Raw genomic sequence first — 20759 nt, forward strand, 5'->3', positions numbered from 1 at the left:
ATCTTTGCCACCTTCATTGCACATTGGGGTCGGTGCATGCTCGGTGTATATGCCACTGCACTTCAGTTCCATTGTGTAAGGAAGGCATGCTATCAACAGTGAGACAGACACTAGTGACCACAGTTCAAGTGCGTTTTTTATGGCAGCTCCCAGGGTATGGCATGATATCCCACCTGAACTTAGAGATATCCACTCTACAGCAGCTTTCAGAAAATGAATCAAAACGCTGCTATTTAAATAAAAAAGCTCACATGCTGTTTTCTGTTGACTAGTATAAGACCTTTCTGACTATTTGTTGCACCCTCACGCCCCCGGTTTTTAGGTTGCGCTATACAAATAAAATAAAGTAAAGTAAAGGGTGTTTATTGAACTTCAAAAAGGGTTTGAAAAACACCTATATAATCCATAATCTAAAGATGGGCGCAAGCTACGACCATCAAATAATAGTAACGAGGTCCTAGTAGTGTCTTGTCAAAATAAAAGGGCCTATACTAATAAACCTATTGCCAATCCTTACCTCTAAATACAAATAGTGTGGGAAACAATGTTATGCAAAACAAAGAAGTGTTCAAGAAATGATATATCAGGATATTTCATCTGTAAGCCTCCCTTCCCCACGTTTTCTGCATGGGACAAGGCGACACACTCAAGCTTAGCACAGTCTCTTGCTTCTTTAGCACAAGGGTGCAGTTCATACGTTAGCTTCAGGGGCTTCAGTGCACAGGTCTCTTTGCCTTTCAAAGTCTCTTCTTTCAGAGGGCCTGATGCAACAAACAAACAATAAGTTGTTTTCCTCTTAGGATTTCGCACATGCTCAATTTCACCCCCTCATGCAGGCTCAGATCCCCCTTAACGCAATGCTCACATGATGTCCATATATCCAATTCCTCAGGTGATTCACGGTTCACCTTGGATCCCCCTCCACCGGGCTCATATCCATTTTAACACAATGTTCACTCAGTCTCGCTCTGCCAGGCTCGGACCAATGTTTATTCACTTTAACACAAACTTGCTTCACCCCAAAGCCTTTCAATTGATCTCCCTCATTCGGGCTCGGACCAACATCTACTTTGCCATCAGCTTTCTTGGCAGTATCAACATCGAAGACATTCGATTGTGCACAGGATTTTTCTTGACCCGATGCAAGACCACTTTGATTCACAATCCTTTGCCACTCTTTCACGTTTGCCACCTCACAGTTGGATATCTTACAGAGACTGTTATGGAGAATTCTCATAAATGTGCTAATTCCCTCTACCTTAGAGCCCTCCAGCTCTTTTGCTAAACTTTGGGTCTTTGAACTTTTGAAATCAATGTGTTTTCTGTGTTTTTTCCTTTTTGATTATGGAGTTTTAGACAACTCCATAGGCATCATCTTTTCATTTGTGTCACACAGCACCCTCATTGCACTGACACAGGGAAGCCTTTTAGGCTGTCCCAAGGTTTAAATACCTTCTCTGGGATACTCTACTGTTTCTCAGAGAAATTAAAGTGAAATTGACTTTACTAGTCTTTTCAAATTCCTAGACCCAGCACACCCTATCTTACAATAGAGTGCTGGAGGGGTTACCTGGTATCCCCTGTGTCTAGAAACCCATTTAGCAGTCAAATGCTACCCTTTCCTCTCGAAATGGCTGGTGACAGTGGTTTTACAACAAACTACCATGATTTTTCCCGACCGCGAACAACAATAGCGTTAAATCGCGGGAGCCATGTTTTTCAAGATGGAGTCTGAGCCCCCTTTGTTTAAACAGGTCCCGGTCTTCTTTTATCGCCATTTCTTTTTGGAAAGCTCCTTCTGTAGTTTGTCTCTGCGCGCCAAACCAGGTTTGGTCTATTTGTTCCTACGCCTTTGGCAGGCTTCCGGACTGAAGACCGCCTCTGAAGCCCGAGTGTCTGGGGTGGGCAGGAAGTGAGGGAAGTGCCCGAAACTCCTTCTGCTTAGTCTGCTAGGAGACCCAAATGCACTCTGGCGTGATTGGCTGGCTGACTGTCCGGCAAGGACAGCCACCCTGCTGGCTGAGTGGCAGCTAGGTTGGAATTAATGGAAGGAAACTGGATAAAAATCTGACAAGACATTGAGGTGTAGTATCCAACCACTGAGGCGATTGAATTTCCTGAAATGCCTTGGGAATTTGTAGCCATTGATATTTTAGGACCAACAATAGGATCTACATGCATTGTACAGGAGGTGGATACACATGCGGAAGAAGCATTTCTAGATAGTGTATTCCAGAGAGAGGGCTTTCCCAGCAGAATGCTATGAATTAACGGGGTGCAATTCATGTCTCCTATAATGATGCCATTTTTGACAAGCATTGATGTAATTCATATCAAATCGTTTCTCTTCCATCCCAAAACCAATGAGATGGTTGAGAGGTTCAACAGAACTATAATGCAAGGAAGCCACATGGCAGTGAATGATGGGAACGTTTGGGAGGATGAAGTTACCAAAACAGTGTATGCGTAAAGATTGGCTCCCTATGCAACAACAGATTTGATACCATTAGAAGCACTTAGGAGGTGAATAGCATCTACTGCAGTCTGACAACCATGGCTGTGGAGGTCTAGATATATAGAATGGGACCATGAAGCTTTGAGAGAAAGGGCAGAGAGAAAGATGAAACTCATGAAAAGTAGGTATGATGCCCAAAAGAGGACCAGACTGGTAAGAGTTGCTGAAGGGGACAGGGTCTGGATTCGTAAGCTCTGGCTTTGTGCAGAAGGGCGAAAGAAGGTATGAAGGTCCAGTAGTGCTAAAAAAAAATGTGTGTGGGGCAGTTGTCCTGGATGATGGAAGATTGTTCAATAAAGCCAGGGCTGCATGCTACAAATGAATGCTCTTTATTCCCTCTGTTGGTTAAAAGGGGGAGATATGTTATATTGGGTACAAATGCATTTTAATGCCAGCAGGAACTGCAATACTGAAGCAGATGTATACATGTATTCGTTCAAAGCTGTTTGTTGATGTGCAGACTTGGCCTCCTGCCCAGGCTGTTGTATTATGACATATTAGTACCCGGCGAGATCCAAGGAGAATGCAACACGCATTCTGATTGGCTCTCACCGGGTCGTTACCCAGCCGGGATTCCACGGCCATTGTTCCCGGCGGGGGCGTGGCAGCCCCTCAGCCAATGAGGAGGCTCGAAGCGGGGCCATCCCCGCTCCAAGCCTCCCCGCGGCTGAGAGGCTGCCTTCGCCCCCTGCCGGGGACTCAGGTAAGTCTTTTTTTTTTATTCCCTTCCCTCCCACCGCCCCCCCACAAACTTACCTTCTTGTTCCTGCGTCCCTAGCAGGGGACGAGGGAAGCCTCCAGCCATGTGGAGACTCAGAGCGGGGCCACCCGGGGACGCAGGTAAATTCCCGCCCTCCCAACCCCACTTACCTTCTTTTTGATCCTTTTTCGGGAGCGGACGCGCTGTGAACACTTGTGTTCCCTGCTCGTCCGCTCCCGATGGCCGCCATGGAAAGGGAAAACGGACTCAGTTTTCCCTTTCCATGGCGGCGTCCATTTACTTATTTTATTTTTTTCTCCCGAAACGCTGCACTTTTCGGGACGAAAAAAAAAAGCTTTTAGTGCCCCAGTCACGCAATTTTTGCGGCCCGGGGTACTAATAGCAATATAACCCTCGCGTCGGGGGCATTACCGACTCTGGTCGCTTCGCTCGGTGCCTTACCTATGGGACCCGGGCATTACCTGAGTCGGTAATGTCCCCGACGCTCGGGTTATATTGCTTAAGTAGAATGTCAGAAATGCATATAGAAAGCCCCTTGGTGAAGCAGAGGCAGTTTATGCAGCCTGATTGTGGAGCGGAGCATTTGGATGAACCTTAATAAAAGAAGACAGAAAACTATTTGGTAGAGGACTTACCTTATCTCAGGATATCATAGGTCCACTCTGTGCAACTGAGTATTCAAAACAAAATTACCTCCATACACTTTTTGATCAATATGTTTATAGAGTCATATATGCATTGTCAGATTGGTTTATCATGTGACTTGGGCACGCTTAAAGACATCTGTATAAAACAGACTATTATTTTTGGTCTTCAAATCCAAACATGTATACATATTTCTACCAACTTGAGCTAGGAAGATATCTGATCAAGTACCTACATTTCTGAATAGGTTCGAATTCCGCCTTCACCACTCAGCCAAAGTATGTGATCTGTGCATCTCGTTTTACCTGCCAACAGTAGGTGCCCCAGTTTCCATTGTGCACTATTCCAAAAAAAGCATCACTCCAGATTTAACAGACTAGATTGGCTCCATATATAATAACAGATGTTGTTTCCAGATGTGTATGTCGTCCTGAGGATATTGGTTACATTTCTAAATTGAATTGTTGTTGCAACATGGCTCTCTCTCCAGCATAGTAGTACTCCTTCACACCCTCAAACTACAATTTTGTGCTTCAAAGTAATGCTATTTATTAAACCACGAAATATCCCGTTCCATTCTACGCTATCCTGGGTGGGTCTGTCTTTCACAACAAGATGCCAGGACCTGAAGCCCGTCCTCTGCGGCCTGCTGGGAGTAGCCACAGTGTTCAGGGACCTATTGTAGAAGTGCACTAAAATGAAGTATGGGCTGGGGCCCTCGTTGCTCTTGTTGCTCAGTCCTCGCAGAGGAGAGGAGGCATCATCCTCTATTCTTTTCTGCCAGACCACAAAAACATGGTGGTAACGGGGCAGTGGATGGAAGATCACTGGGCTTGAAATTTGAAGGGGGAGGGGATGGTATGAAAAGGGGGAGAGCAGTTGGGAAAATCAGTAGATTGATGTTTCTACACGACTTGTCTGTCTTCTCTTTTGCTCTGGGTTTGTATTTTTGTTCTCTGTCCTTTTATGCATTTATGTTGAATAAAAGGTGCAAAAAGGTGCAGAGATTTTATTGTTGGTGAATTAATCTATTTGATTCACCTCTCAGGCTCTTGTTAGAGACCTGCAGTCAACAGTTCTAATTTGTCATGCTGTGGCACAGTCAGCTTTCCTTGTGGGAAAGGGGAGAGTGAATGGATTGAAGGTGAGACGGATGTGGAACAGAGGGGAGATGTAGAAAATGCAGGGACGTCATTTGACCAAAATGCCAGGCGTAGCGGAAGTGACATCACACGACCCTTGATCCCCTGATGACATCACAAGAAGTGATGTCATTTGACCCACCCCGAAGTGATATCGCGGGAAGCTATGGAACACTACCTTTCACCCATTGACAAAACAGGGAGCGGCATCACATAGCATTGTACACTACGAAAAATATGGTTACAATATCACTATAATGTGATGTACATTTCATACAGGAATGGATCACCAAATGTATCACTAAGATCAGTGTGTATAGGCCCATATTACCAAATTACTGTGAATGAAAGCAGACGTCCATGACCAAATGATAATGGTGTGTTATTATATAGCACTTACGCTTAAGCGCTGTATATAGAAAAAATATACACCCAATATCATCCAACCTGTGTTAGTACTCATTTATCAACCTCAGAAGGATGAAAGGCTGAGTTGAGGTGTTTAAGAACAGACTAAATCAGTGACTCACCCCCTGAAGTGTGCCTGAAATAAACCTTTAAGGAGTCTAGCAATTATTGTGTAGAATTCCAGAAAGACACATTTTTTAGTTTTCCTATTCTTTCTTATTTAGGGCCAGTGCTGAAAGTGTTAGACTTGTGGCACTCCTGTTCTTATTTATTTTTTTCTTTTTAAGGGGCCTGAAAAAGAAAGTCAGCCACTCCAGAAGTAAAGAGCCACATGTTGCTGGCCAAAGCCCAGGAGGATGCATTACAAAAAAAAATAAAAAAATAAAGGTTTTTTTCTTTAACAGAGGTCGCAAGGGAGACCTCAGAGGTCGCAAGGGAGACCTCAGAGGTTGCAGGTGCGACCTCTGGCGACCCATAAATGACGTCCCTGAGAAAATGGAAGGTGAATGGAGTGAGGTTGTTATGAAAGATGACATGGGAGCAGATGCAAGATGAGAGCAGAAGGTTTCGGAAGGGGTACAGGAGAACATGTGTTTTTTGAAGGGAGGAACAGATGGAAGGGTAAAGCAGCTTTCCCATTTGAGCAAATTGAGTGGTCCATGTCAAACCACTTGATGTCAGCAAGATCTGGTGAGGTGAGCAGGCTGCTTACTTCCAGTCAAAACCCTACACACACACAACACAACTAGTAGAAAAGAGAACTTACAATACATGGAACATTTGTCCCTAAAGTTCATCAATGTCGCACTTGTGACAGCCATTAACTCCTCCCACCCTAAGCTCCGCCTTCCCAGCGTCCTTTGTCAGTTTTGCCCACAGGGTGTTTTGCCTTAAATCTGCCACTGATAAATTGGTGCCTCTGACTCACTTTTGGTCTCTGTAAAACCATGACGTTGAGGAAAATACCTTCCACACCTAAATTGAGCAGATGGATAGGTTTGACTAGGTGTATGGCCTATGAAATGGTGCCGGGAGCCTCACCTGCAGATTTGCTGGTCATGTTATAAGAGGTATAGCCAGGCCTTGGGTACCCTTGAAGGTGATTTCAATGTCAGGTGTTGGTCTGGAAGCTAAATTGGCTATTCCCAACATGTCCACTTCACATTTCACGTTGTTTTAGATTCTGCCAGTGGTTTCATTTGGGGACGCATTGTTGGGGTCTGCTTAAAGTTGTGGGAAAGCGTTAGGCAGAAATATCACTAAAGTGACCGAATGACTTGAAGTATGAGAGTCTGTGTGTTTTCTGTGAAGAAATCCTCAGGCAATGAGCCTGCATCAGCACAACACGGCTCTTGGTAAACCTTTTCAAATGCCAAAGTGACATATTCATGAAAAGTGAGACACCCTCTGCTACAGTGTGCTGGTGTGAAAAATGAAATGGTGGAACATGGGAAAGGCCATCTCCCCCTTAAATGAAAGATGTGCTCTGCGTGAATGCTTCGGTCAATATGGTAATGCTAGCTTGGAACTGATGTACTCAAGAATATTCTAAAATAGAGAATATGCCCAGTTTATGAAAGGTTATTTGCGGCAATTGATGAAACTTATAAATTACAGCGAACACCCAATAAATGGTGTGCCCTTTGTATGTATGGTTGGCTAAATGTGAAGTTAGTTTCATCCTTAAAGGAAAAGGGAATCCTTTTGATTCAGGCCGGGAATTGATGGTAATGAGCCTGGCTAAAACTTCCACGGTGCTTGCAGGTTCTGATGAGTTCTCGTCGTTCACAGCATGATGCTGTGCTAGGCCTGGAAACCGGGGGCACTCCTACTGGTGTGGAGCCTCCTCGGCGTGCAGATTTACAGGCAAAGTCACAACACTTAAAGTAAGACAGAAAGATTGGATATTGAGAACGATGACAAATTGTATAACAAGCAGGATCCTCTACTGTGTGAGATGCCCTGGTGGACTTCTCTATGTTGGCCAAACAATAAGAGAGGCCAGAGTCTGGACTGCGGAACACAGATCAAAAATCAGATGCAGGATAACTACCACGCCTACTGTGCACACTAGAGAACTATCATTCCCAAGATGGTATTTTCTGGTGGATCATCGATGCGGTGGGGGGCAACAACAACGTGGAAAATTCATTACTGTTTAAGGAAACACAGTGGAAACATAGACTAAGCAGGCACAAAACGGGCTCAAGATCAATATGTGTATAAAATGTTAAGTCCTTATAGCACATTGTATATGTACATATAAAAAGTCTGTGCCTACTGTGTAAAGTTTGCTCTAGAGCACACGATCATGCAACGAATTACAGTATGGCACCTATGCTCCACCAAGTCCTTCATAATTTAAACATACAAAACCCCATGCAAACAAATCTGGGACTACAAAATTAGCGATAGGAGGTCCCAATGCAATATGACTATACTCTCCTTTATTATGACGACATTGCAAGACAACTTAAACAAATCCAAGATAGCGGTGTAGATGTGCTACGCACTGCGGAGTCGCTGAGGGTCCAAACTGGAGATGGGTCCATGTTCTCACATAATGACATGACGTTGCTACGTATACGGCATGCATAAAATAAATGAACATCCTATATGGCGGTCGAGCCACGCTAGGTGCTGCTCATTCCACGCCAAGATTAGGAGCAAAATGAATTCTAAAGCAGTGAGTAAGCACTAGCATTCAGGGCCTGTGTAAATAGCTTCAAATGCGCGGTTCTGCCACTACGGTAGACTTACGATTTCATACACCTTCAAAACTAGCCAAACAGGGTGACTACATTTTGGGTATATTTTTTATGTTTACCTTTAGATAACGAATGTAAGAACAATGCTTGGTCAAAACACTTGCATGATTTAATGTAAGAAGAGGAGAAGACTCGAAAAAGTGGAGGTGATTAACAAGGTAAATAACCTTTTTTAAGAAAATATTATAATTGATTCTCTGACTAAGCCTCTCTAAGCTATTAGAGGGGGAGTATTATTTTATTTGGGAGTCCAAAACATTGGAATTTTTAAACTTTTGAATTTCAGTTCAGTCTGATAAATGCGACAGACACTTTGGAATTTCAAATTACTCTGGGTGAATGAAATAAAAATGAGGCACCTAAATTAGAATATTTAATAAATATATATGTATATATATCCTAGAAAAAACTAAAATGAGTTGTTTGTGTATGATGACATTTTGCTAGTTGAGTCCTTCAAAGGAATTTTGAAGAAGGTGAAATAGTGGGGAACGTCTTCATTTAAAAAAAAAAAGATGGGTCCTGAAGAAGGCGACTGAAGTCAGATTGTGCCAAAATGTTGGTCAATGTCGACCTCTTCTGGTTCTGACTTAACTGTTGATGGAATTCTGTAGTCGGCAAATATTTTGTCAAACACTGGGATGACCGTATGCGCAGCCGTTGAGTGAATCACTTGTACTTCAGGGAATCGAGACATTTCATCCATCACTACTAGGACGTGATTCCTGTTGGACAGGGGTCCAAACATGTCAACCACTACTTCATCCCACACCTTTAGTGGCATGGTGGTCATCAAAGGTTCAGGGAAAGTGTGTGGAGCCACTGCTTTACAAACATCACAGGTTTCAAGAGACTTCTGTATTTTGATGTCCATGTGGGGGAACAACACTTTTGTTCGGAGTTGCCTTTTGGTAGACACAATTCCACGATGACTAGTGTGCGCCAGACTGATTACTCGATCTTGCAGGGACTCAAGGATATCAATTCTGCTCTCTTTCAGGAGCAGACCTTGCGGAGAAACGGACAGCACCTCTCTTAGGAGATGAAATGTTTTTAACAGCTTCCGTTCACCTTCTGACAGAGCTTCATCCCCTCTGTGGGCTTCCCGCCATTTTACAAACATCACCTTGTCTCTGATTTGCGTTAGCACTTGGTCTTAGTGTATTACTTTTATTATTTCCGACACAGTTAGTGACTTTGGAAGTGCATTGTCCACTAAGTAGTTTATGTATTGATCAGCCTTGGATGATTGTGTCTCTTCCTTCGCAGGCAGAGGATATCTGAGAGAAAATCAGCCAGGTTGTTGTCTTTCCCTGGGTGATGAATGATATCAAAAGAGTATTCTTGCAATTGTAGCCTCCAGCATGCAATGCGCGAAGGCATCTTGGCATTTGGTTTTCCATAGATTGTTATGAGTGCTTGGTGATCTGTGATGACAGTGAATTCTCTTCCATACAAGAATAAGTGATAATGTTCACATGCCCAGGCTACTGCTAGGCTTTCCTTCTTGTTTTTAGAATATGTTCATTCTGTGGATGATAAACTTCGGCTGGCGTAGGCTACAATTTTGCGAGGTGAGGAGGATCCCGGTTTGAACTGAGCCAGAATAGCCCCCAAGACAACCGTAATTCTGTCTCCAAGTCGGGATAATAGTAAGCCATGCACGACACAGATGAAATGCACGACTTTACTTCTCTGAATGCTTTTTCACACTCTTGTGTCCACCTGAATTCTTGTTCTTTTCCAGTGAGAATGCGAAGTGGCGTGCTCAATGAGTCAAGGTATTGAATGTCTCTTGAATAATAGGTAGCCATTCCTAGAAAAGAACGGACTGCAGATGTCAAGGTGCGTGTCGGAGGGGCAATGAGGGCCTACACTTTGTCAGGATCGGGTTGTAAGCCATTACTCGAGAATATATGACCGAATTATTTCCGGGTCGACTTGCTGAACTCGCATTTGGTTGCATTCAATGTCAGATTAGCATCCTCTAGCGCCATGCACACTCGACACAGCGTGTCATCATGCGCCTCCTGTGTGGCCCCAAATATGAGCATGTTGTCACTGTAGTCAAGACAGTGCTGTATGTGCCTGATAACTTTGTGCACCACATTTTGAAAAATCTCAGCTGCAGATGAGACTCCAGATATCAAGACTCAGGGTGTAGTTCTATTTGATGGTATCCTTTATTCAAATCTAATTTCGAGAATACTTTCAAACCATGCAATAAGTGTATCAGGTCTGTCATTTTTGGGGATAGACAACGCTCTCTTTTAATTGCCAGATGTGGAGCCCTCATGTCTAGGCAGATTCAAATTTTTCCCCCATTTTCCTTCTTGGGCACAGGGACAATGGGAGAAACCCAGGGTGTGGGCTCCATCGCATGCTCAATAACATCCTGATTTAGTAGTGCTTGTATCTCATCTTCCACTTGTCTCTGAATATTCAGTGGAATTCCCTGGTAATGTTGCGCGTTTGGTTTAACATCCGTATTGATGTGCAATTTGACTTGTTTTACTTTGAGCTCTACAATGCCTGTGAATAGGGAAGGGAACATCTTGATTATCATGTCTTTGGGGTCCGTGGTATAGGCTGTCATCATTTGATACATTATGTGAACTAGCCCCATTTGCATGGCTGACTTAAAGCTGAGGATGCTTCCTGCTGGGACCTCTGCTTTCACCACATTTATATTTAGTTTTGCTGCTTTGTGTTTGTATGAGCATGTGGACTTAAACATCCCTTTACAATCTAGGGGTGTGTTAGACCCGTATGGGAATATGTCTTTGTCAGCCGGTTTTAATGTCCATTTGCTTTTAATTCCCCGGTATGCGTCTTCATTGACCACATTTACAGTGGCCTCGGTATCAATTAGGAACTCTCGAGCATCTCCATTAATTTGTAACAACTGTGTAAGGATATATTCAACTGTCGTTTTGTTTCCACTCGATGAGGAGGACTCTGAGTTGTCCTGATATCTTGATGAGGCAGCCGCCTTATTTTGTGGCGCGTTGACCTTCTTCTTGGCTCCTCTGGGGTGGACGCTTGGTGATGCTCCTCCCTTTTGCCAGACTGCTGCCTGATTCGCTGCAGAGACTGCCCGCCTAGCCGTGGGGTTCTTGCGCTTAAGGGTGGGTGATCTCCACTTCCTGGACCGTGAACTGTCAATACTTCTACTTGAACCTCTGCGTTCTGTCGACTGTTGAAAATACTTTATGTTTCTACACACAGATTGGAAGTAAATCTCGTCCCAACATCCGTCACAGGAGTGAACAATCGCTGGGCAGGGGCCAACATGAGGAAAATGTTATCCACATCGATAGCACTTACGTTGCTCTTTGTTGTTAGCCATTTCTGACGAACGCATCTGGCAGATGGGTGCGACAGTTGCTGTTTCAGTAATTTCTACGTTTCCCAGAGACTCTGTCTGCATAGAGAGGGCCATGTTAGCTCTTGCAAGCATCATCATTTTTTCCAGAGATGTAGTTTTTTGCAATAGTTTGTTTCTAAATTCAGGTGACTCACTGTCTGCAATTACCTGTGATTTCAATGCTTCTTCCATTGAGTAATGATTAAAGTCACAATATTTGACACTTTTGCGTAGTCTCATGACAAATGTATCTAAAGTCTCGCCCTTCTCTTGTGTGGACATATGAAAAATATGGGCCTCATTACGAGGTAGGAGGAAGGGAAAAATGATGCTGGTAAAGGATTACCGGCATCGTTAACCGATCCGGGCTATTACGACCTGCCAACCCGCTATTAGCGGCACCATAAATAACGGTGCCTCTAATAGCGGCATGGGCGCGGGCACGCAACCTTACATGCCGGCAATAGCGGCATGGCGTAAACAGGAGAACATCACAAGTCAGGCGGACATGCAAATAGCGGCATGAAGAAGGCGCTAAAAGTGGATACCGGCATGGCGGAAATACCGGCATCGCGACCCACCCGTAAATGGCCATGTGCAGTGTTCTCACCTGCCACAGGTGCACACAATCAGCACAGGTGGAGGCAATGTACACTGGGCCAGCACAAAAGGAGCACACCACACCCCTTCCCACACCCATTCACACACCAAAATGATTCCAATACTAGAAGCATTAGGGCTGGAGGACATGCTTGCATTGCAACAACAACAGGCAGCACAGAGGAGACACAGGAGGAGAAGGAGGGTGAGACAGGCACAACATGCCCCACCAGTGCAGGCAGTCGTACCACTGAGGCAGCCCCAAATCCCTCGAATCAGAGCCAGTCCATTCAACCTAACCCCCGAGCAGATCCACACCCTGTACCGTCTGGACCGGGACACCATCACCACCATTGTGGACATGATACACAATGACATTGTCAGTCTCATAGACATCCGTACCACCGTCCCCCCTCTACTTAAGGTGGTGTCTGTGCTCCACTTCCTGGCTACAGGCACCTACCAGCACACGGTAGGGCAGATGCATGGCATATCACAACCATTATTCTCACGCACGCTGAACCAAGTGCTCGATACCCTCCTGAAGCATACAAGCGACCACGTATCCCTACCACAGACTGCCTGGGAGATCTCCAACACCAAAGTTGGCTTCCATTCACTGGCAGGCATCCCAAATTGCATCGGTGCCCTCGACTGCACCCATGTGGAATTGGTGGTCCCACATGCCATGGAGGTAGTGTACCGCAACCGCAAGCTATACCACTCCATCAACGTGCAAATGGTATGTGACTCAAACAAGATCATCACACATTGTTGTGCCCAATTTCCCAGATCAACCCATGATTCAATGGTTCTGCGGAACTCCACGATACCACGCTACATGGAGCGACATGCAGGACAACGTTCCTGGCTACTCGGTGAGTTGCATGGCAAGCACATGGCAGTGTGATGTGGGGAGATGATTGGGGGGAGAGATGCATACTTCACCTGGCTGAGATGGGGGGAGATGCATACTTCACCTGGCTGAGATGGGGGGGAGATGCATACTTCACCTGGCTGAGATGGGGGGGGGATGCATACTTCACCTGGCTAAGATTAGGTGAGAGAATGAACAATGCCCATACTCCAAAGCAGGCCAGACTGGACCTGACACCTGAAACCTAAATGCGAGACGTAAGCTGCACAACAATGACAACAATGCAGTACTGCAACCATTCCATAGCCATCCACATGTACACTGCACATAAGCAGACCGTAGCCCCTGCAACACGATGCAGCGACATGCAGTTAGTATGGGCAAAGCAAATGACCGAAGATCAGCATCACAACGGACATGTGTCCATTAGTGCATACAAAAGAATCACATGAAGCCAATAAACAGAATTTCACTCGTACACTACCACACAAGTGCAGCATACCAGCATGGGGACATCAAGCATGGAATGGCAGATCATCAAGAGTCTGGCTTCAACAGTGACAGAATCAAAGCATACGATTAACTACACAACACCTAGATCATGGCAACAACTGCCGTGGGCAACCACAGTGCATGAACACTCACAAGGAATAGGACCCCCCTGCGTCCACTAGATGATGCTAAGCACACCTGTCGATCATGTGACTTCACACTTTGCAGTTACTTTGAGTAGCTCAATTCATGCAGGCATATGTGGATGAGAACAGGAAATCAATGCATGTTTTTGTTTCATAGGTACACGTTCCATTTGATGAAATCACTTACACATAACCATTGTTGCACCCATGCAGGTGATGCTGGCTATCTCTTGAAGAGGTGGCTCCTTACCCCTGTCCAGAACCCGCAGAACAGGCACGAAGAGGACTCCAATCGTGCACATACCCGTACCCGTGTGGTGATGGAGCAGGCATTTGGCCTTTTGAAGTCTCGGTTTCACTGACTCAGCAGATCGGGTGGGGCACTCCTGTACGGGCATGAGAAGGTGTCCATGATCATCATGGCATGTGTCATGCTGCACAATATGTGCATCAGACGGAACGTGCCTCTGCCCCCTGACGTTGAACTGCAACCGCCTGACGAGGGGGATAAGGAGGGAGGAGATGGGGCTGCACGTCAGGCAGGTGGCGATGCACAGGATGGACGTGCTGTGCACCAGAATTTGATTAACCAATATTTCAATACACATGGATGCGGAGGGTGCCATGGAGGTGGGACTCTGGGCACTGGTTATGTGGGGGACATGGACACTGTGCACTATTCACCAATAAAGCACACGTACACATTAAGCAATGTCCAAATGGAATTCTCTTGACACAACGGGTGTATTGAACATTAACCATATTGAATGTGCCCAAACCCTCCACCCCACACACCCTCTCCCCCCTGCCCCTACAACTCCCCACACACCCTCTCTCCCCTCCCTCTACAACTCCCCCACACACCCTCTTCCCCCTCCCCCTCACCCCACAACTCCCCCACACATGGTGTGCACTTCCATGCACCATTAGTCTGCAATAGTTCGGAATGGCAGGCTGCACCTACATCCCATGTCCACTGCCAGCATCGGGTGGCCCCATGTCCGACCTGCGCAAGTTCCGCGTGGACCTACGCAGGGGGCTGGTCTGTGTGGAGCTGGCAATCGAGGAGGTGCCTGGTTGGTCAATCACCTGTGCGGGACGCAGGGCCTTCAAGGCATCCGCCATGCGGGTGAGGACCTGCCTCACAGCCGCCAATTCATTGCATATGCGTGTGGAACTTGATTCAATAGCACCTTTGAGGGACGTTGCATATTCCCGGAACTCCTCCCTTGCCCGGGCTCCTTCACTGATGTGCTGGGTCACCAGCGCTGTCAGCTCCTCCTGGCGCTGTTGGATGACTGTGATACCCTCTTGCCTGTCCCTGACACCGGTGGATGTCGAAGAAGCATGCAACAAGGGTGCTGCATCATGCATGCTCCCCATGGGGCTGAAGCTCCCTGGCCATGACTCAACAGCAGAAAGCTCATGGCTGCTGGCATTGTGTGTGCTGGGTGGGGAGAGGTGGGGTGACTGCTGCGGGCTTGTTTCGGCAGGTGTTTCGGGTGACGGACTGTGTGCATCATCATCCGACATGGGTGCCGTGGCAGCTGCTCCTCTGACTGTACTGCTGGCAGTGGATACAGAGCCTTCAGCAACTGGCTCCTGTGTGGTGGGGGCTGGTGTGGGTGCTGTGGTGGTGGCCCTTCCGCGCATCGGTACAGTAGCTTCCTGTGTTGGTTTGGGCTTGTGTGCAAGTCCAGATTTCACTGTGCCCCTTGATGTTGAGGGTCTGTTTGCTCCCTCCGTGCCCCTGGCCTTCTTCACAGGTGTTGTGGGCTGCTCTGTGGGGTCCTGAGCCTCACTGTTAGATTGTGTGCCTGTGGGGGACCAAGAGAGGGACAGTATCAGTGATGTGTCTACATGCATCATGCATGTATTGGGGTTGCTGCAGTTCTATGGATTGGCAGGTATTTGCCGTTGGAGTTGTGACATACAGGTTGCTTGCCATATGGGTGGGTCATGCAGGTAAACGTCTGGGTGACACATGTATGAAGTGCAGCATGCATGTGGATGTGATGATGCTGTGCACTGCCTGTAGGCAGGGTTGCGTACATGTGTGTGGTGGCCCCAGCATTGGATCATTTCACTGTCAGTTTTGGGGGACATCTTCATGCTTTGCATTGCAGTGGTTTCTTAGGACACTTACCTCCATCAAACGATGACGGCGCTCCACGCTCCATATTCCCCACTCCCTCGATTGCCTCCATTCCAATTGTGCTCGCACGTCTCCTCCCAGCGAGTCATCTTAATGGTGAGGCACCTCCACCACCTGTTGCCATGCCTTGGCCACGATTTGCTGCAAGGATGTTCCGGACGCGTAGGCGCAGGTCATCCCAGCGCTTGCGCACGTCCTTTACCGTGCGTGGGGTGGTGCCAACCACACTCACTTTGCATGCCACCTCCTCCCAGATCTCTTTCTTACGCAACTGTGCAAGTCGACGCAGATCAGCAGCAAACACAACCTCACCATTTTCGGCCAGGGTGTCCGCGAGCATGTTCAGCTCTTCTTCAGAGAAGCACACCTTGCGCAGGCGTGCAGCTCCTTTTTTCAGGGCCTTGGGCATGGTGATGTGGTGATTTGGTTGTATGTGCAGTTGGGCCAGCTGTTCTGCTGATGCAGGTCCTATGTATGGAGGATTGCAATGGATTGTGTTTTTCAAGATGGCTGCCATTGCATTTCCCGTTCCGGCGCAATGACTCTATTTCCGTTTCCGGCATTAACGTGCTCGCTATTGAAATATATGACAGCTTCATTTCCTGACATTTTTGTTGTTATACTGTTTCTGTCAGTTTATAATGACACCCTTTCTTGAATTATAGCCTGGACATCCCTTAGGGTGCACTGTGCACAATGACCTAACACAGCAGGCCTGGATGATGGCCACCCACCTGCTCTTGGGGTCGGGCGAGGTTCCTCTTAATCTGCTGCTGTCCTTGTGTAGCTGAAGATTAATGGCGCTCCCTGAGCGTACACGTTGCAGTGTAGAAGCAGGCAGGAGCTGGCGTGGCGAGGGAGGGGCCGGAAACACTCTCCAATGGTCCCCTTGATACTAAGGAATATCTCGTTTCACTCTGGTTCCTCGAGTCAATATATGGCATCAAATTCACACAACGCCCTTGAGCATCGCGACTCATAGCTGACAATGAGGCGTGATGAATATGTCTTGTACGTATCCCCTTAGCAGCTCCGTCGAGCACTGCAGCTCCGTCAACTCCGTCAGCTCCGTTAAGCGTGATGAATGATGGCTGACAATGAGGCCTCTGACGGCTTTGACGAACGCGTTGTGGACAGGGCCTACAATAGCGACCGTTATGGTACGGTCTGGCGCAGGGAAAAAAAAGTCCTGCAATCTTTGTTCTGCGCCCCCGTCTGCACACTGGATATGTGTGGTCCTTTGTCGCCAATGTTATGTGCAGGAATGGACCGGATGCATGAACGAAAACGAGGGGCGAAGTTGTATACTTTTTTATTTAATCAGGTTTTAATTCAAACTGTGTGTCTTCCTCAAGCCCCGCCCCCAGCATGTGACATGCTCTGTGTCCACAACCTAAACATGGAAATGGGACAGGTGGGGTGTCCCGTATTGAACATAAACATAGGATGTTACAATCAAGGTGACATTTATAGATAATACAGATTTTCCACACATTCGTTACAGAAAGTCATGATTCTATTAAAGACTCGGAGGCAAAAGATTATGCTCTGATTTTCTCTTTACTTCTCGAGCAGCAAAGTATAAACAAACAATTATGAAAAACAATGCAACATAAAAACGACAATTCCCAAAAAATGCAGTGAATTCGTAGTTCGTTTTTCATAAATCCACAAAAACCATGTGACCTTTCCAGTCCAATCACATTTCACTTTCCCCTATAAACACTACATATTTCAAAGTCCTTCCTCTTTCTGTCACTGGTCGAACAACTTAATAACTTGCGCCCCAACCGGTAGACGACTTCTTTATTCTTTACTTTGATCCCTCTTCACAACGACATTGTCTTCTGCTCTACTCCTGTCAAAAAATATAAATTCCATGACATATCTCCTCTTGATTGGGTGGGCAATCGCATAATAGCAAACATTACATTACCATTTACAAATTATAATATTCTTCAACAACAATATTTTTGCTACCATTCATCCATTATAGCGATTGAATTGGGTGGAATAATCTTTTGCCTCCGAGTCTTTAATAGAATCATGACTTTCTGTAACAAATGTGTGTAAAATCTTATTCTATGTCAAGACTCGGAGGCTCAGATTATGCTCGTTCAAAGCTTACTTACCACCAACAACGCTATCTGTTCTACTGGTCTAAAATAAACATTCTTAAACGTTGTCTCATTAGACCAGTCCGCCACCTTCAAAATATCTTCCAGGCAAGCCCCTGACATAAAGGCTGATGACGCCATAGCATCTCTAGTCGAATGTGCTCCAAACTGTCCTATGTCAATGCCTGCCTCTGCCATGCACCATCTCACCCATCTAGCCAAAGTGGCCGAAGCTACTGCTTTAAAAGGCTTCCTGATCGTTATTAACATCTGATATTCTCCCATGGGTCTCACCATATCTGCTTTTGTTGCATAAGCTTTCAGACAACTGACTGGACATAATCTGGGTTTTTCAGGAAATGCCATGTATTCTACAGTCTTAATACCTGTTTTCGTCCTTTTTTCAATGTAAAATATAACACCTGTAGGCGAAAAAGACTTCCTGTTCATCTCTAACGCCTTCACATCTGACACTCTTTTTCAGGAAATTAAACATAACAAAGTAGTTAATTTAGCCCACAGAGCTTTCCTAGAAAGATTCCCATTGTCTGGCCATGCCTCAAACATCCTCAAGACCACACTCACATCCCAAAGACGCAAATACCTAGCTGTAGGTGGTCTCATGCACTTGACACCTTTCAATAATCTGCATATTAAAGGATGTTCACCCACTAGTTTCCCTTCAATGTAGTCATGTCCTGCAGATATCGCAGATCTGTAGGTGTTAATAGTTCTGTATGCTTTAGCATGAGCTGCTTGTGCCGCCAGGAAATTCACTACATGAATTACATCAGTTCGTATGGGATTAACTTCTCTCTCCATACACCAATTATTTCATCTTCGCCTTGCCACTCTGTAGGCTTTCCCGGTTCCCGGGGCCCATGACTCTTAGATAAATTCCTGAGCTGTGCCCGAAAGACCTGGCTTGGCCCAGGCCTTCCTGAAATCGGCCATGCTATCAAGTTCAGGTTCCCTGATTGTACCAATGGGTGAGTTTCTCCCGTTGGACCTAAGACTATGTCCCTTCTGTGTGGCAATAGAATTTAAAATTCGTTCAACATCTCCAGCAGGTCTGGGAACCATGCTTGACCCCTCCAATCGGGTGGCACTAAAATTACTGTCGCTTCCTGTCTCCTGACCTGTGCCACAGTACGTGCTATCATGGCAAACGGAGAGAAAGCGTATTCGTTCGCTGGTCCCCATACCTGGAGAAATGCATCTGTCGCCGTCGCTTCTGGATCTGGTCTCCAGCTGAAAAATCTGGAGATCTTCCTGTTCAACTTCGAAGCGAACAAAACCATCAGATACTGACCTCTCCGATGCATGATCTCCTGGAATACTGAGTCATCCAGCTGCCAATCGCTGGAGTCTCTCATGTATCTCGAATTCCAGTTCACCACCTGGTTGAGTTCCCCCGGCAGGTGTTCTGCCTTCATGCTGACTCCCCTCTGGAGACATAGGGCCTCAATACGACCCTGCCGGTCCGAAAAGAACGGTGGCGGTAAAACTGCTGCCACTGTTCTTTCCGGACCGGCTAATTCAGAGTCCTGCAGACAGGAGGTGTCACTCCCGCCAGATCTGACCTGGCGGGATTAACACCACCCGCCTGCAGGCGTACATGGAAACACTGGCTCTGTCATAGACAGAACCAGTGTTTCCATGGTCCCCATCCCCATGGAGTCCTATCGGACTCCATGGGAATGGGGATTTACAGAATTCCGCCTCCGGAATTACCGGGTCACCAGGGTTGAAATGTCCCAGTGATTCCGGCAATCACGGAGGCGGAATGGTATTACGGGTCTGGCGGCAGCCTGTCGGTTTTTCCGGCACAGCTACCGCCGGACTCTTAATGAGGGCCAAAGTTGTCAAATTCTTTGGCTATCTCTGTCAGCATCCTGGATCTCGTCCCACCTAGTCGGTTTATGTATCTGACTGCCGAAACGTTGTCCATCTTGAGTAATATGGCACATCTCGCTCCTTCCTGTGTCCAACAACGGACTGCGAAGGATCCCGCCAGGAGTTCGAGGCAATTGATGTTTAAGCCCAATTCCTCGCTCGACCATCTCCCCCCGGTCGATTGGTCACCACATCTGGCTCCCCATCCCCATCCACTGGCATCCGATTCTATTACTTGGTCCGGGGATGAGCCAAATATCGCCATGCCATTCCATGCCTCCATGTGGCAGTACCACCATTCTAGCTCCGTTCTCGCTTCCTGAGATATGGGTACTTTCTGTTTGTAAGATAAATCTTTCCTGATATGTTCTATCTTCAACCTCTGCAACGCTCTGTAGTGCAGAAGTCCTGGAAAGATTGCCTGTATCGACGATGACAGACGACCTACCAACCTCGCTATCTCCTTCAAAGAAATCACCTATCTTGTCATTGTGCTCTTTATTTCTTTCTTTATGGAGTTCACCTTTCCTAAAGGTAGTCTGACAGTACCCTGAGCCATCTCTAAAATAAAACCCAGAAATTCCATCTCCTGTGCTGGTTCTAGTTCTGACTTTTCCCAGTTTATTAGAAATCCCAACTGTTGTAGTAAATCTGTTGTTTTCCGAATCAGCTCTACAAGAATCACTCTGTCCTTGCACATCAGACAGATGTCGTCCAGATAAATAATCATTCTGATTCCTCGTTCCCTGAGGTGACTTACCACTCGTTTCAATAGTTTGGTGAAGCACCATAGCGCTGATGCTAGACCGAACGGAAGATATGTATACTCCCATTTCTCTCCTTTCCAGAAGAACTGTAGTAGTTTCCTCTGATTCTTCTGAATCGGAATTGTTAAATAAGCGTCCCTCAG

This window comes from Ambystoma mexicanum, chromosome 11, assembly GCF_040938575.1.
Source record: "Ambystoma mexicanum isolate Mex_15411 chromosome 11, UKY_AmexF1_1, whole genome shotgun sequence".
NCBI lineage: Eukaryota > Metazoa > Chordata > Amphibia > Caudata > Ambystomatidae > Ambystoma > Ambystoma mexicanum.